At 37.4% G+C, this 14,614-nt stretch overlaps 1 protein-coding gene across 1 annotated transcript in view; it reads left to right on the top strand.

Moving 5' to 3' along the window:
* Positions 1-7,842: 7,842 nt before the first annotated feature.
* LOC143034618 (ankyrin repeat and BTB/POZ domain-containing protein 2) overlaps positions 7,843-14,614 on the top strand; it is a 484,410-nt gene continuing 477,638 nt past the window's right edge. Inside the window, exon 1 of the mRNA XM_076200957.1 lies at positions 7,843-7,972. The gene's annotated coding sequence lies outside the window, so the exon portion shown is untranslated. The remainder of the gene's footprint in view (positions 7,973-14,614) is intronic.

Genomic DNA, 14,614 nt, shown 5'->3' with positions numbered 1-14,614 from the left:
CCATGTTACAGCCAAGGAGACGCAAAGCTGAAGAACCGAGGGTGTTCAGTGTGCGGGTCGTGTTGAAAGTGACAAGTATTGTTTTGTTTTGGTGTTAATAGTGGTGATAGTGGTGATAGTGAATTCAGTGGTGACAGTCATGACAATTCACACAAACACACGCGCGCCTACAAAACCTTTACGAAATTATAACACAGAGAAGACTGTTAACTATTGTTCCCTACGGTTGTGTCGCCTTGGTAACAAGCCTACAATAGCACCCAAAAGCCCAAGTGTCTTCGAAATTTTGATTTGCAGAAGAAGAAAGTCTTCGCCAAGGTTCCAGTCGAATGTGGTTCCAGGCGAGTGTGTGTGTGTGTGTGTGTGACCCTCTTAACAAGTCAGTAGCACCCTGCTAGAGCCTTACCTGCAGTAGCAGAAAATGGTGACCTCGAGAACTCCCCATGTTGACGAAATGGTAGACGAAGACGAAGTTCTTGTCGTAGGAGTGGGTCCTCTTTGTACAAGAGCTTGCTGAGGGGGTCTTCGAGGTGAGTTCTTGCGAATGTGCAACTCTGGATGGCCGAGTACAGAGGAGTCCCCGATCTGCGTTCTGTCCGTCTCAGCGAAGCAAGCACTAATGCTGGAAAGCAATGATGCAATGCAGGCAGGAAGGGTGAGCGTACGGAGTGAGAGAAGACACGGAGGGTGAGGGTGAGAGGAAAGGGGAGGTGCAGACATTGCATTCGAGAGCGCGAGCGTTTCGCCGAGATGACCAAAATATTTTGGGGCCATTTGGCGAAAATCGCGAAGGTTCTTTGTGATTTGGCGCGCTCATAGGCCTCGTGGGGCCCCGTTCTGGGGGCTCATTCCCCAGCGGACGTTGCACCCTCCTTCGACACAGTGACGTAAATCTTAGAAGAAAAAAAGTCGTCAACGCTTTGCTAACATGTATTCATATTAAAGGAAAGTTTTTATCTTGTGGATGAATAATAAGAAAAGCTTTACTGACAAATTACTCTGATAATTTTCGGCGCCAAAAGCTATCCAAAAACTTGTTTCTCCAACTACATCTCAAATATAAAATATTTCGACAACTAACATCGAGGTTCAGTTCGGCTAAACGGTCAACATTTTCGTTAAAATAAAAACAACGGTGAGGTATTCTTGCGTGCTCATAAGTTTAGCAATGAACTCACGGCTTGTGAAGTAATCTTTTTTCATAAATTGAACAAATTAAGGTCCTGTAATATGTAATTCCTTGTAATACAGACAAGTCCTTCCGTTTGACGTACAGCTATTCACATTCCACTGTTCAAATTACTAAGCATTCTTGTGTGACATTGTATCTTTCTTTGCAATACTTCCTGTTGCAAACGCTTTGTACTTGCTATACTTGCTCGTGTATCTTGGGGGAATATTTTCTTCATTATTCTTATTCTTATCAACACAAGAGGCATTTCCTACCTTGCACAGAAATATCCAGTGGTTGATTTATGGTTATCTAACATTTATTTAGTATCTACTTATTTATCTGTTTGTTCGTTTGTTTGTTTGATTATTTGTCTAATTCTGTATATATCTATTTATTTGTTTATATGTCTTTTTATTCATTTATTCATTTATATAACTATTTATCTATCTACATGTGTTCATATATCTATTCATTTGTTTATTTATGCATTTATATATTTATTTATTCATTTATTCACTGATTCATCTGCTTAACTACTTATGTATATATATGTATATATATATATATATATATATATATATATATATTATATACAAATAGATATATATATATATATACATATATATATATATACCTTTTCATATAATTATTCATTTGCCAATTTATTGAATGATTTATTTATCTATTTATTTATCAATTTACTTATATATCTATCTATTCATTTATCTATTCTGCTAACACGAAACAATTCTATTCAGCTTAAGTTTGGCCTTGGATTAAATAAAGCCATCTACATTATTTACATTATTATAGTTTTTATTTATTCATTTATTATTATCATTATTATTTTTTTCGTATCCGACCAAGATATGGACCAAAAGGTTTCCTGTCGGCATGCTCCGCCTTTGTAATCCTTTGCTTTTGTAATTCTATCTTGTAAACAAAATCATCCAGTATTTGCCAGAATAATATATAGTAGCCTACCAACACAGGAGAAGGGGAAGGGAGAATTCCATAAACCCAAATCGTACGTCTGGAAAGGTGTATGGCACTATAGTTGTCGTTGTTGTGCAATACTTTCTAGATGAATTGAAACTGAAACTCTTTTGTGATCTTTTTTCTTTAGTATCTAAGTTCGGAGTGTCAATTGAGGATTATACTTGTTTTATTATTTTTTTTCTTTTCTTCGGTAAGTAAAGATTATATTAAACTAAAGTTGTTTCACGTGTATTAGTATTTATTCCGTTGAGTTAGGTTAGGTTAAATTATGTCAATTTTATAGATTAGGTTAAGTTAAGTTTTAAGTTAGGTTAGTTTAAATTCTAAGTTAGGTTAAGTTAATTTTGGTTAGGTTAAATTAGGTTAGATTAAGTTAGGTTAAGTTAGGTTAAGTTAGGTTAAGTTAGGTTAGGTGAAGTTAGATTAGGTTTGGTTAGGTTAGGTTGGGTTAAATTAGGTTAGATTAGGTTAGGTTAGGTTACGTTAGGTTAAATTAGATTATGTTTGAAGAGGTTAGGTTAGGGTAGGGTAGATTACGGTAGGGTAGGTTTAGTAAGATTACTCTCAAGTGACGTTAAACAGCCCTCTGTACCCTACGCATCACATAGAGCAGCGGTTTCCAAACTTTTTTCAGCTTGTTACTTAGTTGACCATAACACATTAAACATGTTACCCCTTTCACAAAATCTTAACATTGATAAATCAAATTAAAACACTAGAGATATTTTCGTTTATTCATTGTGTTTGAACATTGTGTATCTCTAATGACTATTGCCAAAGATGTCAAAAACATCAGTGGGGCGAATGGAATTGCTTGCTTGAAGCTAACTGAGGAATTCTTGGCTTTTTGATTTTCAGAACTCTTAACTTTTGTGTGTGTGTGTGTGTGTGTGTGTGTGTGTGTGTGTGTGTGTGTGTGTGTGTGTGTGTGTGTGTGTGTGTGTGTCACCCCTCCACTACCCCCGAATAATTGTCGAATTACCCCCCCAGGGGGGTAATTTCCCCCCAGTTTGGGAACCATGGACTTAGACGATGTGACTCATCACATAGGTCACATATTTACCTATGTAACGTCATGTGATCTATAACAGAACTATATCTAAATATAACTTGACTAAGTCTTCTGTAATAGAAAGTCCCTTCCTCCTTAGATTAAGTGAAGTTAGGTTAAGATAGGTTAGGCTAAGTTAGGATAGGCAAGGTTAGATTAAGTTAGGCTAGGTTAGATTATGCTATGTTAGGCTTGGCAAGGTTAGACTAGGTTAGGTTAGGAAAGGGTAGATTAGGTTAGACTAGGTTAGGTTAGATTACGCTATGGTAAGTTAGGCTAGGTTATGTTAGGTTAGGCTATATTAGGCAAGGCAGGACTTGATCAGGTTAGAAAGGTTAGGTTAAGCTAGGGTAGGTTATTAACACAATTATCATCATCATCATCGTCATCATCATCATCATCATCGTCATCATCAGCATCATCGTCATCATCATCATCGTTATCATCGTCATCATCATCATCATTATTATCATTATTATTATAATTATCATTATTATTATTATTATTATTATTATCATTATTATTATTATTATTATTATTATTATTATTATTATTATTATTATTATTATTATTATTATTATTATTATCATTATTATTATTACCATACATATACCAAAGGTTTTTTCCCTTACACGGGAGGTAGAAAAAAAAAGTCATAGAAACCACACCCACTCATTCCATCCCCTACATGCTCCACTCCCCTCCACCCTCTTCCCTCTCTCACATCTTGGCACCTCCTGGATGACGGGTCATCCCTGCATCCCGTCCACTGCCGTGGGTCGGAGGCAGTGTCGCAAGACACAACACATCCACAGAAAGGCCGTTTCACTAATACGGCAACGCCCCCCTCTCCGTCCCCCCATGCAGAAAAGGAGAAGACGGGGAGAAATCCCTTCGGGCTGCGTCAATTTATTTCTCATACATACTCCCTCACCCCCATCCCCCAGGCCCTCATGCATCACAGCATCACCCATACACAACCCTTCTCCATTCACCCCTATCTTCTGTCCTCTCCCGTCCTTCCTCAACAGACATTTCTCTCTTTCGCAATGCCCCTTTTACCCCATCCATCCTTTTCATCCTAGGACTTCCCCTCATATTCACTCCTTCCGCCTCTGCCTTCCACACCTCTTTTACTAATCATTCTTCACTTATTCTTTCCATGTGTCCAAACCATCCTAATACTCTTTCATCAACCCTATCTCCCAACTCCCTTTGCACCTCTGTTTTCCTCCTCATCTCATTTCTCACTCTATCTAGCCTAGTAACCCCTATCATATTTCTCAGACATTTCATTTTAAACACATTCAAAATCCTTCTCTCTTCCTCTCTTATGTTCCATGTTTCTGCCCCGTACAGTGCTGTCGGCACAATCACTCCTTCATTCAATCTCCTCTTAGCATCCATTCCCAGATGTATATTTCTCATTACACTTTTTAATCCACCAAGACATTTACTCCCTTCTCTCAATCTACATTCTCCCTCCACCCCCACTCCTCCCTTTCCTGCCACATTCACACCCAAGTACCTAAAACTATCCACTTCCTCCAGTCTCTTCTCCCTTAATGCTCACTTCCAGCCTGCTGTCACTCTCTTCCCTTGTACATCTCATCACCTTACTTTTGCCCACATTTATCTTTAGCTTCCTTCTTTCACACACCTTCTCAAACTCTGTCACTAACTTCCTCAATCCCTCCTCTGATCCTCCTACAAGCGCAAAAACAACAACAACAACAACAACAACAACAATAATAATAATAATAATAATAATAATAATAATAATAATAATAATAATAATAATAATAACAATAATAATAATAATAATAATAATAATAATAACAATAATAATAATAATAATAATAATATTGTTACTACTATTATTGTTATTATTATTATCGTTATTATTATTATCATTATTATTATTATTATTATTATTATTATTATTATTATTATTATTATTATTATTATTATTATCATTATTACTATTATTATTATTATCATTATTATTATCATTATTGTTTTTATTATTATCATTATTATTATCATTACTATTATTATCATTATTATTATTATTATCATCATCATCATCATCATCATCATCATCATCATCATCATCATCATCATCATCATCATCATCATCATCATCATCATCATCATCATCAATTATTATTGTTGTTATTATTATTGTTGTTATTATTATTATTATTATTATCATTATTACTATTATCATTATTAGTATTATCATTATTATTATCATCATCATCATCATCATTATTATTATTATTACTATTATTATTATTATTATTATTATTATTATCACTCATATTCTTACTATTTCTATTGCATCTACTATATTATTGTTGTTTTTGTAATTTCTAACATTTTCTATATCTTATTCTATTTCTTATCATATCAGTTTTGGTACTTTCATTTTCGTTATTTTGTTATCTGTCTTGTCTTTGTTATCATTATTATTATATTTATTATTTTATAATAATTATTTTCTATTTTTTTGATAACTTTTAATATTTACTAATTCTACAAGTCTCCATCTCTCCTTTTCCATTTCAAAGGATTACAAAGGCGGAGCATGCCGACAGGAGACCTTTTGATCCATATCTAGGTCGGATGCGAAAAAAAAATCATATTAATAATAAAATAATAAATAAAAACTATAATAATGTAAACAACAAATAAAATACATAATTAAATGCATAGGTATAGTTAAATAATAGTGTCCCGAGGAATAGAAACGCCGGTTATTGATGACAAAAAATGTGCAGTTGAGAAGTTATTGGCGACTTGGTATGGACGTAAACAAAGAATTTGTTTATTCCTGACGCTACGACATTTGTCGACATTTTATGCTACAAGACACAAACTCCATCGCAGACTACTCATATGATTAATCACAAAATGATAATGACGAGAAAACTTTTTTTTTATACTTAGGATGATAAAATTATCTAAATTTCTAAAAAGAAAGAAAAATATGAAGGAAAGAAATAATGACACGAAATTCCTCCTCATTCTCACCTACGAAAAGCTAAACGAGTGAAATAAATTTCATTACGTTTCGAAGCCTAAATACTAAAATGGATCATGCAGGACTAAAACAACGTAGAGAAAAGAACGTAAATTACGACTGCGAAAGAAAAGTTACAACACTGAGGCATAAATTACAACTGGTTGTAGCGATGAGAGACGTAATGTGTGGAATTCCTTCCACCTCCCACCTCCCCCTCCCCCTCTCCCGACCACAATGCACGTGTACTTGTATACACTCAAATATGTACCGGCATATGAACGCGTATTGTATATATGGTCATATACAAATGTGTATGTATAACATGTAAACAAGTACACACATACAAACACACGCGTAAACATACACACAAAGAGAGAGAGAGAGAGAGAGAGAGAGAGAGAGAGAGAGAGAGAGAGAGAGAGAGAGAGAGAGAGAGAGAGAGAGAGAGAGAGAGAGAGAGAGAGAATGAGATAAATGAATAATCTATAGTGCAAATCACCATTTTTGACTATTGTTGATGATGATAGTGATGATGCTTAAGATGATGATAAAGATAGTGACATATTAGCAACAGTGATAATGATATTCTGCTAAGTAACCTAAGTATTGAAAATGACATGTGTACGTCAGTAATGAGGGTGATGCTAATGATGGCAAATGGCGAAACTACTGAAAACGACGATGACTTTGATGGTAATAGTGGTGATGATGACAGTGACAGATTTTGTATCGTTACCACCAAGGAAATAATTGACAGCAAAGTTGCATTGTTTGTTCTTAAATTGGAATTGTTAATTGCGTATTTTAGACAAGATGGTTTATCATGAGAGTCCTAGAACTGTTGAGAATAGTTTACCAAACTCCTGTGAAATATAATTGAATATAACAAAACCAGATATCATATTAATACACATATAATCCATGTGCTCTTCATGTCGTTTACATAATACTACTGAATTAGATAAAATGCTTCCTGTCGTATATGTACAAAAGGATGTCTCCTAATTTTTCATATTCTTTTTAGGAAAATACCTCAGGATAATGCAAGTTCCTTTCTCTTCCCCCCAAAGAAAGTATTTTGCTGCAGGGAAAACCATAAGTACAATTTACGATATTGTTACAGAATTACAGTACAATCTATTAAACTATCAGTACAGTAAGCAGTACAACCAACGCACAGGCACATAGCTCACGACATTACGTCATAACGCCTTAATTTCTTAGTTCGGTAAAGTATATCCTAAGGAACTACTAGCATAGCACAGTACAATAGCAATTTATGTAACTATCCGTTTAGTATTTAGTAAAAACAAACTTAAAAAATTGTGTGTACGTGACCGGTTACTGTGACAAGTGAACGTGTTTTCAAGTAACGAATGTTGTTTAGATTTTTTCTCCGTTTTCTCTAAGCTCATTTCTCATTCGTGTGAGCAAGCGTCAAATTCCGTGACATCAGACCGAGTGATTGTGTTGTTCAGTGTCCAACATTTTTTTTTTTTGTGTGTGAAAAATCTGGTAGAATTGTGGATAGCCATAGTTGGCTTTTAACTCAAGAAAATATGAGTGGTGGATTACAAGTGGGTACAAGAAAAAGGAACCTATGAATGGGGCATTAGTGGATTTTAGGGACCCGAGCGCGAATGCACGGCGCTCAAGTGGATTGTGTTACAAGGAAGAGTACAAGATTTCTTCGGTGGATCGTCGACTTTGGAACCCAAAGGTAAGAAAATAATTTAATCAACTTCACGTATAATCAAGCCTGCTGTTTATTATTGTTATATTTTTGTCAATTAAGTGGCTTTGTACTTGTACTAAAATATAAAACAATCTTGAAATGAACGATGTGTTTTGCAATTTGGTGCAATTTGTGTTGTATACAATAGAATTCAGCAGAACCAACTATTATTTTCAATATGGTGAGAAAGGTTTGTCAAAATTAGTTTTTTTTTTAATTCTCATTGTCCCTGAATATATATATTTTTACAATTATGTGTAAAGGGGATACATTAGATTTTTGCTAATATCAGTCTAAGAAAATAGATAGGAATAGAAAATTGGCATTTGGCTAGAGAGGTACATTTACTGTTTCCATATTTAAAACCCGGAACAGGAAGTTGCAGTTGTTGTTTGCTAAATAGTTGTTCTTTTAATTGCTGTTGTTTTTGCTGTCATTGTTGTAGTTGCTGCCATAGTTGTTGTTGATGTTATTGTACATGGTTTTGCCGACATGAATAAAATCGCATGTCGAAAGCTTAGACGCAAGGGAAAGGACCCACAGGAAGGGAAGGGGTGGTGTGATTGGATCACGTGTTCGACTCGTGATCGATAGCTATTTCCTTCCCGAAAGAGAGCTCAGAGCTCGTATATGACCGATCTATGGGTAATGCTATGACCTTACACGCACACACACACACCCAACTCCCCACCCATAAGAGTTGGAGTGACGACTCGCAGCGCAGCGATACTGAAATTATTTCAGCTGTGGGCGGGATTCGAACCCGGTCCGCCGTAGTGGCAGCCAAGATCGCTATCCATTGCGCTATGTATATGTGTGTGAGTGTGTGTGGGGGGGGGGGGAGTATCAGCTTGTATGCTACTTGCATTTGCTACATCGTTTGAGTAGAGACGAATTTGGTTACAATATTCTAGACTTCCGCAAAAACATCCCAACGTGTCTAACATTTGTATTCTAGATTTAACTTCTTAGTTCGTCATTAAACTTCTCACTATGTGATCTAAGAGTAATTTGACATTTGAAAATTTGAAGAAAAAAAGATCTTCACCGAATTAGTTTCTACTCAAACGAAATAGCCAAAGCAAGTAGCGTGCTAGTGAAAAATGCCTAGTGTGCTGCCAGCTTTAATCCGACGCCATCAAGGAACATTCTAATAATCTAGTCCTATCTAGGTTAGAATTATCCCGACATTGGTCTAAGTTAATTTATTCTATAGTCTAGGCACTTGGATATAGGATAAGTGGAACTATTCCACACCTAGGAGTTAGTTAGTATATTACTGAATTATCTTGCAACATTGAAAAGTAATAGACAATTTAATTTTTAACACTTGGTGATTCTTTATATTTTATTTTTATTTCTTGTTTGTTATCTCGACACTTATACTGTGATTGTTGAACTTTTGGTGGTTCCTGATTGACTGGGATTTCTATTTCTGTAAATAAAATAGAATACATTTGGGAAATAGACCGTGTGTCTATTGCTGACGACCTGTATGCTCAAACTCTATCTGGTGATACCTGTATGGCAACATCCTCGGCTCCAAGCTTCTGATTGGCTCAAGGTGCCTGTGTCCGATTTCGTTATTTCTGTAACTACCTTCGTCTATGGTAGACCTTAATTAAACAACATTCTCGATCATACATATTGTACAAGTATCAGGAATATTCTATTGTGCACCCTCATATACGCGGGTGATTTAGATACAAGATTTTACGTGATAACAATTAAATAATAAATTACTAGGAAACTCGACTTGATGGCGCATTCGAAGAAAGTTAAAAGGACTTGGGGGTGGGGGGGGAACATTACCAATATTGAAACTTGGACACCAACTGAAATAATAGAACAATACGATGTAATTATAAGTAAATGAAAAAGAAAGATGTATAGTTATGCGGGAATCGTAGGAAAGATAAATTCATTATGGCGGGAAGCAGGTATGTACCCACTTAGAGTAGATATGCTAGTTTGTGGTGTACAGCGCACCATAGGCTATTGTAATTCATTTCAGCTCTCTCTCTCTCTCTCTCGTCTTGGATCACGTGTTGGACCCGTGATCGATAGCTATTATACTTCCGGATGAGACCTCATATATGACCGCTCTATGGGTAATACTGTGACCTTACACACACACACACACACACACACACACACACACACACACACACACACACACACACACACACACACACACACACACACACACACACACACACACACACACACACACACACACACACACACACACACACACACACACACACACACACACACACACTCTCTCTCTCTCTCTCTCTCTCTCGGTGGCACAGTTGGTAGAGCGCTGAACTGGGAAGCAGAAGTGCTCCCAGTAGCCAGTTCGAATCCTGCCCAGGGCCGAAATTATTTCGGTATCGCTGTGCCTCGGGTCGTTACTCTGACTCTCGTGGGCGGGGAGTTGTGTGTGTGTGTGTGTGCAAGGTCATAGCATTACCCATAGATCGGACCTACGAGCTCTGAGCTCTCTTCTAGGAGGGAAATAGCTGTCGATCACGAGTCCAACACGTGATCCAAAGACCAAGTGAATACACACACACACACACACACACACACACACACACACACACACACACACACACCCTCCCTCCCTCGTGGCGCTGTGGTTAGAGTTCTCGCCTGCTCCTATGGCGGCCCGGGGTCGACTCCCGCCCAGGGCTGAAATTATTTCAGTATCGGTGTGCTGCGGGGTGTTACTCCAATTCTCGTGGGCGGGGATTGGGGGGAGGGGGGTTGAGTAAGGTGACCGTATTACCCATAGATTGGTCATACGAGCTCTGAGTTCTCATCTGGAAGGTTAATAACTGTCGATCACGAGTCCAACACGTGATCCAAAACCATGATGAATGACACACACACACACACACACACACACACACACACACACACACACACACACACACACACACGCAACTTCCTGCCCACGAGGTTTGGAGTAACGGCTCGGAGCGCAGCGATACTGAAATTATTTCAGCCCTGGATGGAATTCAAACACTGATCGCTGGAGTAGCGGTTGCGAACACTGCCACTGAGCAGTGTTGCGTGCGCGCGTCTGTGTGTGTATGTGTATGTGTAGTGTGTGCATCTTTAGGGGGAGATGAGTATGTGGTCACATAATTGTTCATAGCCCTGTCCATATACGAGTTTTGTGAGTTCCCATCCTGGAGTGCAGTAGCTGTTGCTCACGACTGTAATACTTGTTTAAAACCATAGTGAATCACACACACTCACACACACACACACACACACACACACACACACACACACACACACACACACACACACACACACACACACACACACACACACACACACACACACACACACACACCTCTCATGGCGCTGTGGTTAGAGCTCTGGCCTGCCACTACGGAGGTCCGGGTTCGATCCTCGCCCGGGGCTGAAATAATATCAGTATCGCAGCGCTGAGGGGTGTTACTCCAACTCTCGTGGGCGGGGAGTTGGGGGTGTGTGTGTGTGCAAGGTCATAGCATTACCCATAGATCGGACCTACGAGCTCTGAGCTCTCTTCCAGGAGGGAAATAGCTGTCGATCACGAGTCCAACACGTGATCCAAAGACCAAGTGAATACACACACACATGCACACACGCGTGTGTATATTATATCCTCTGTGTATACTCTACATTTGCTGGGTTATCTTATGCTATGGCTCACAAGCACTTTTCTTGCATCAAAACGGACAGGGACGAGTTGTCAGTAGACCGATTTCATGTGACGTATCAGCTGCGTGCGCACGCAGCTAAGTTCAAAACACTGTTGACAGAATTTGAGGAGTTGAAACAGCAATATGACCGCCTTCATACAGATTATGTACATCTCCGACAAGATTACTACTCAGGGATGCAAATGCAGAGCTCAAGAAGTAGCTGGATGTGGTTAAATTCGGTCATCATCGTTTAAAAACAGACAACAACAAATTGAAGTTTTTCACAGGCTTGCCTAACAGGGAACTATTTCATTGGCTCTTGAAGATTTTTTCAAACGTAACACACATTTAGTCAACAAGTCTGTTATGTAAATCACTTGCTTGTACTGTTGATAAAACTGAGATTGGGTGTAAGCATTAAGTATATCGCTTATAGGTCCATATATCTGTGTCTTCTGTTTCCAGAATAATGCGAACTTGCCTATTTGTACTATCCGGTGTGTTGAAGCCACTAATTAGATGGTCTAGTAAGGGGACTGTATAGGAGAATGTCATTTGTATTTAGGAAAACATTTCGCAGATGTCGGTGTAGACTGTACAGGAATTTTCATAGGGCGTTCCACAGATCTAACTGCATGGACTCGTAGTTCTCACTATAAACAAAATAACACAATTAAATATCTGGTAGGTATTATCCCTGTTGGTGCCATTTCATCCCCCTCTCCGGGATGGCGAAGTAGAATTTCAGACAAAAAATAATAATAATAATAATAAAATAAAAAACTAAAGTCAGGATTTTTAGAAAAAAAAAAAAAAATAAGAACAGAGGGATAACATTTTGACCGACAGGTGGTTTTCTGGGTAAGGATGAATTGGCTACTCATGGAGCTACACTGCGAATTACAAAGGATTACAAAGGCGGAGCATGCCGACAGGAGACCTATTGGTCCATATCTAGGTCGGATGCGAAAAATCATAATAATGATAAACAAATAAATGAATAAATAAAAACAACAATAAGGTAAATGATGAATAAAATACATAAATGAATACATAGGTATAGTTAAATAATAAACAAACAGGTAAATAGTAAAATAGTAAAAAAAAAGGAAAAATCAGATGTCTGCTCAAGAAGTAAACACTTCTAGGCAACTATCGCGTGTAAGAATCCACGTGGGTAGGGTTATTGGCAGATGGAAATAAAGATAAAATCCTACAGTCCATAGTTTTAGTAGAACAAGCCCACATTTTTGGATGACATTGTTATTGCATGCGGAGGATTAACAAACCTGTGCATCAGTGTTGTTAACAAAAGTAATATCAAACAAACATCGAGTTCAGTGATTTGATCTGTTCATTCTTCAGCACATTATTACCTTCAAATGATAAAATCAAGCATGGCTTAGACTACTAGTATTATTGTGAAATAAAGTACCAGTCTAGTAATTGACCATCTTATTTAAATCTAACATGAGATACTTTCTACTTTTATAACTATTAAAATCAAACTGCAGGTACATGGCATAATCAAATTGTTTTAAAATACACAAAAGAATTCAAGCATACTTATGGATAGGTAGAGTATGATGTAGTTTAAAACAATTATATTCATGTACACAATTACCGAACAGTTTAGTGATTAAAAAGCCAACTTTGAGTGAATATATTACAGTTTTGTTTTGCATTTTGCACATTTCCAGTTTATACTGGCACGGTGAATGTGTACACATTATGGAAAGACGGCAAGTAAGCTGTGCATCGGATCAGGCATCGAAAATCTAGTCTTTCACAAAGGAAACATACTCGCAAGCAATATCCTTGAACCGTTGATGCGCGCGCATCCCGATGACGTCACCACTGTTGGTAAACATTGATAGATGCCGTCTCGACATTCTTCATTTTACCGCGATTGTGCCTAATCACTTCATTACTGTCATTCCCTATGAGAATATTGCATTTTATCAACCACAAAAATATTTCGTATATAGTAATGCAGCATTTTCAACTGTGTGACCATTTACTATTTTCAAGAAAACGATGTATTTGTTTTGTGTTTGGTACAGGAAAGTAAACTCGACCCAGAGCAGGTGAAATTATGTGAAATAAATTGCAGACGATAAGGTGGCGGCGCACTAGGATAGCATGCTACTTGCATTTGCTATTTCGTTTGAGTAGAAACGACTTCGGTTACAATATTCTAGACTTCGTAAGAACATCTAAACAATGTGTCTAACATTCGTATTCTAGGTTTAAATCCTCTTAGATCGTCATTCAGCATCTCACGATATGATGCAAGAGTAATTTGACTTGGAAATTTGAAAACTAAATTATCGTCACCAATGTCGTTTCTACTCGAAGTAACAAAAGCAAGTAGCATGCTAGTTAGAAATGCCTTGTGCCGCTATCTTTACGCTATTGTTCAGTTCCATGTCCCGTGAAGATTTTTTAAATTCGGTCTTTCATTGTAGTTCAATCCTCTGCCGCGTACTTGACCGAAAATTGCCCTAATATTACAAATATTTTTGTAGGAGATTAGTATAATTATTAAAGGTTTACATGAAGAATTATCATCCCAGAACGCCCACATGAACAATCATCATCCCATGAGATCTAACCTGAAGAATGGTCACTCCGGTACGCTGAATAACAACAGTGGAATAAAGATTAGGTTAGGTTAGGTTGAATGAAGGTTATCGTATGCTTATTGTCATCAACTTGTACAACCGTAGAATCGTAAACCCAGGATAGCCCACATGTAGCATCGTCATCTTAAGATAGCACACATGAAGAATTGTTACCCTGTCTGGGGGTGATGATTCTTCATGTGATCCTTATCACAAAGCAAAAGAAAAAAATATACGAGCGTTTTCATTTCCGTGGCTTTGTCTTCTTTTATTTATACGAAACTGATTTACAGTGC

The sequence above is a fragment of the Oratosquilla oratoria genome, chromosome 17 (genome assembly GCF_046742065.1).
Source record: "Oratosquilla oratoria isolate Oo_2021 chromosome 17, ASM4674206v1, whole genome shotgun sequence".
NCBI lineage: Eukaryota > Metazoa > Arthropoda > Malacostraca > Stomatopoda > Squillidae > Oratosquilla > Oratosquilla oratoria.
This window is presented reverse-complemented; position numbering and strand designations above follow the sequence as displayed.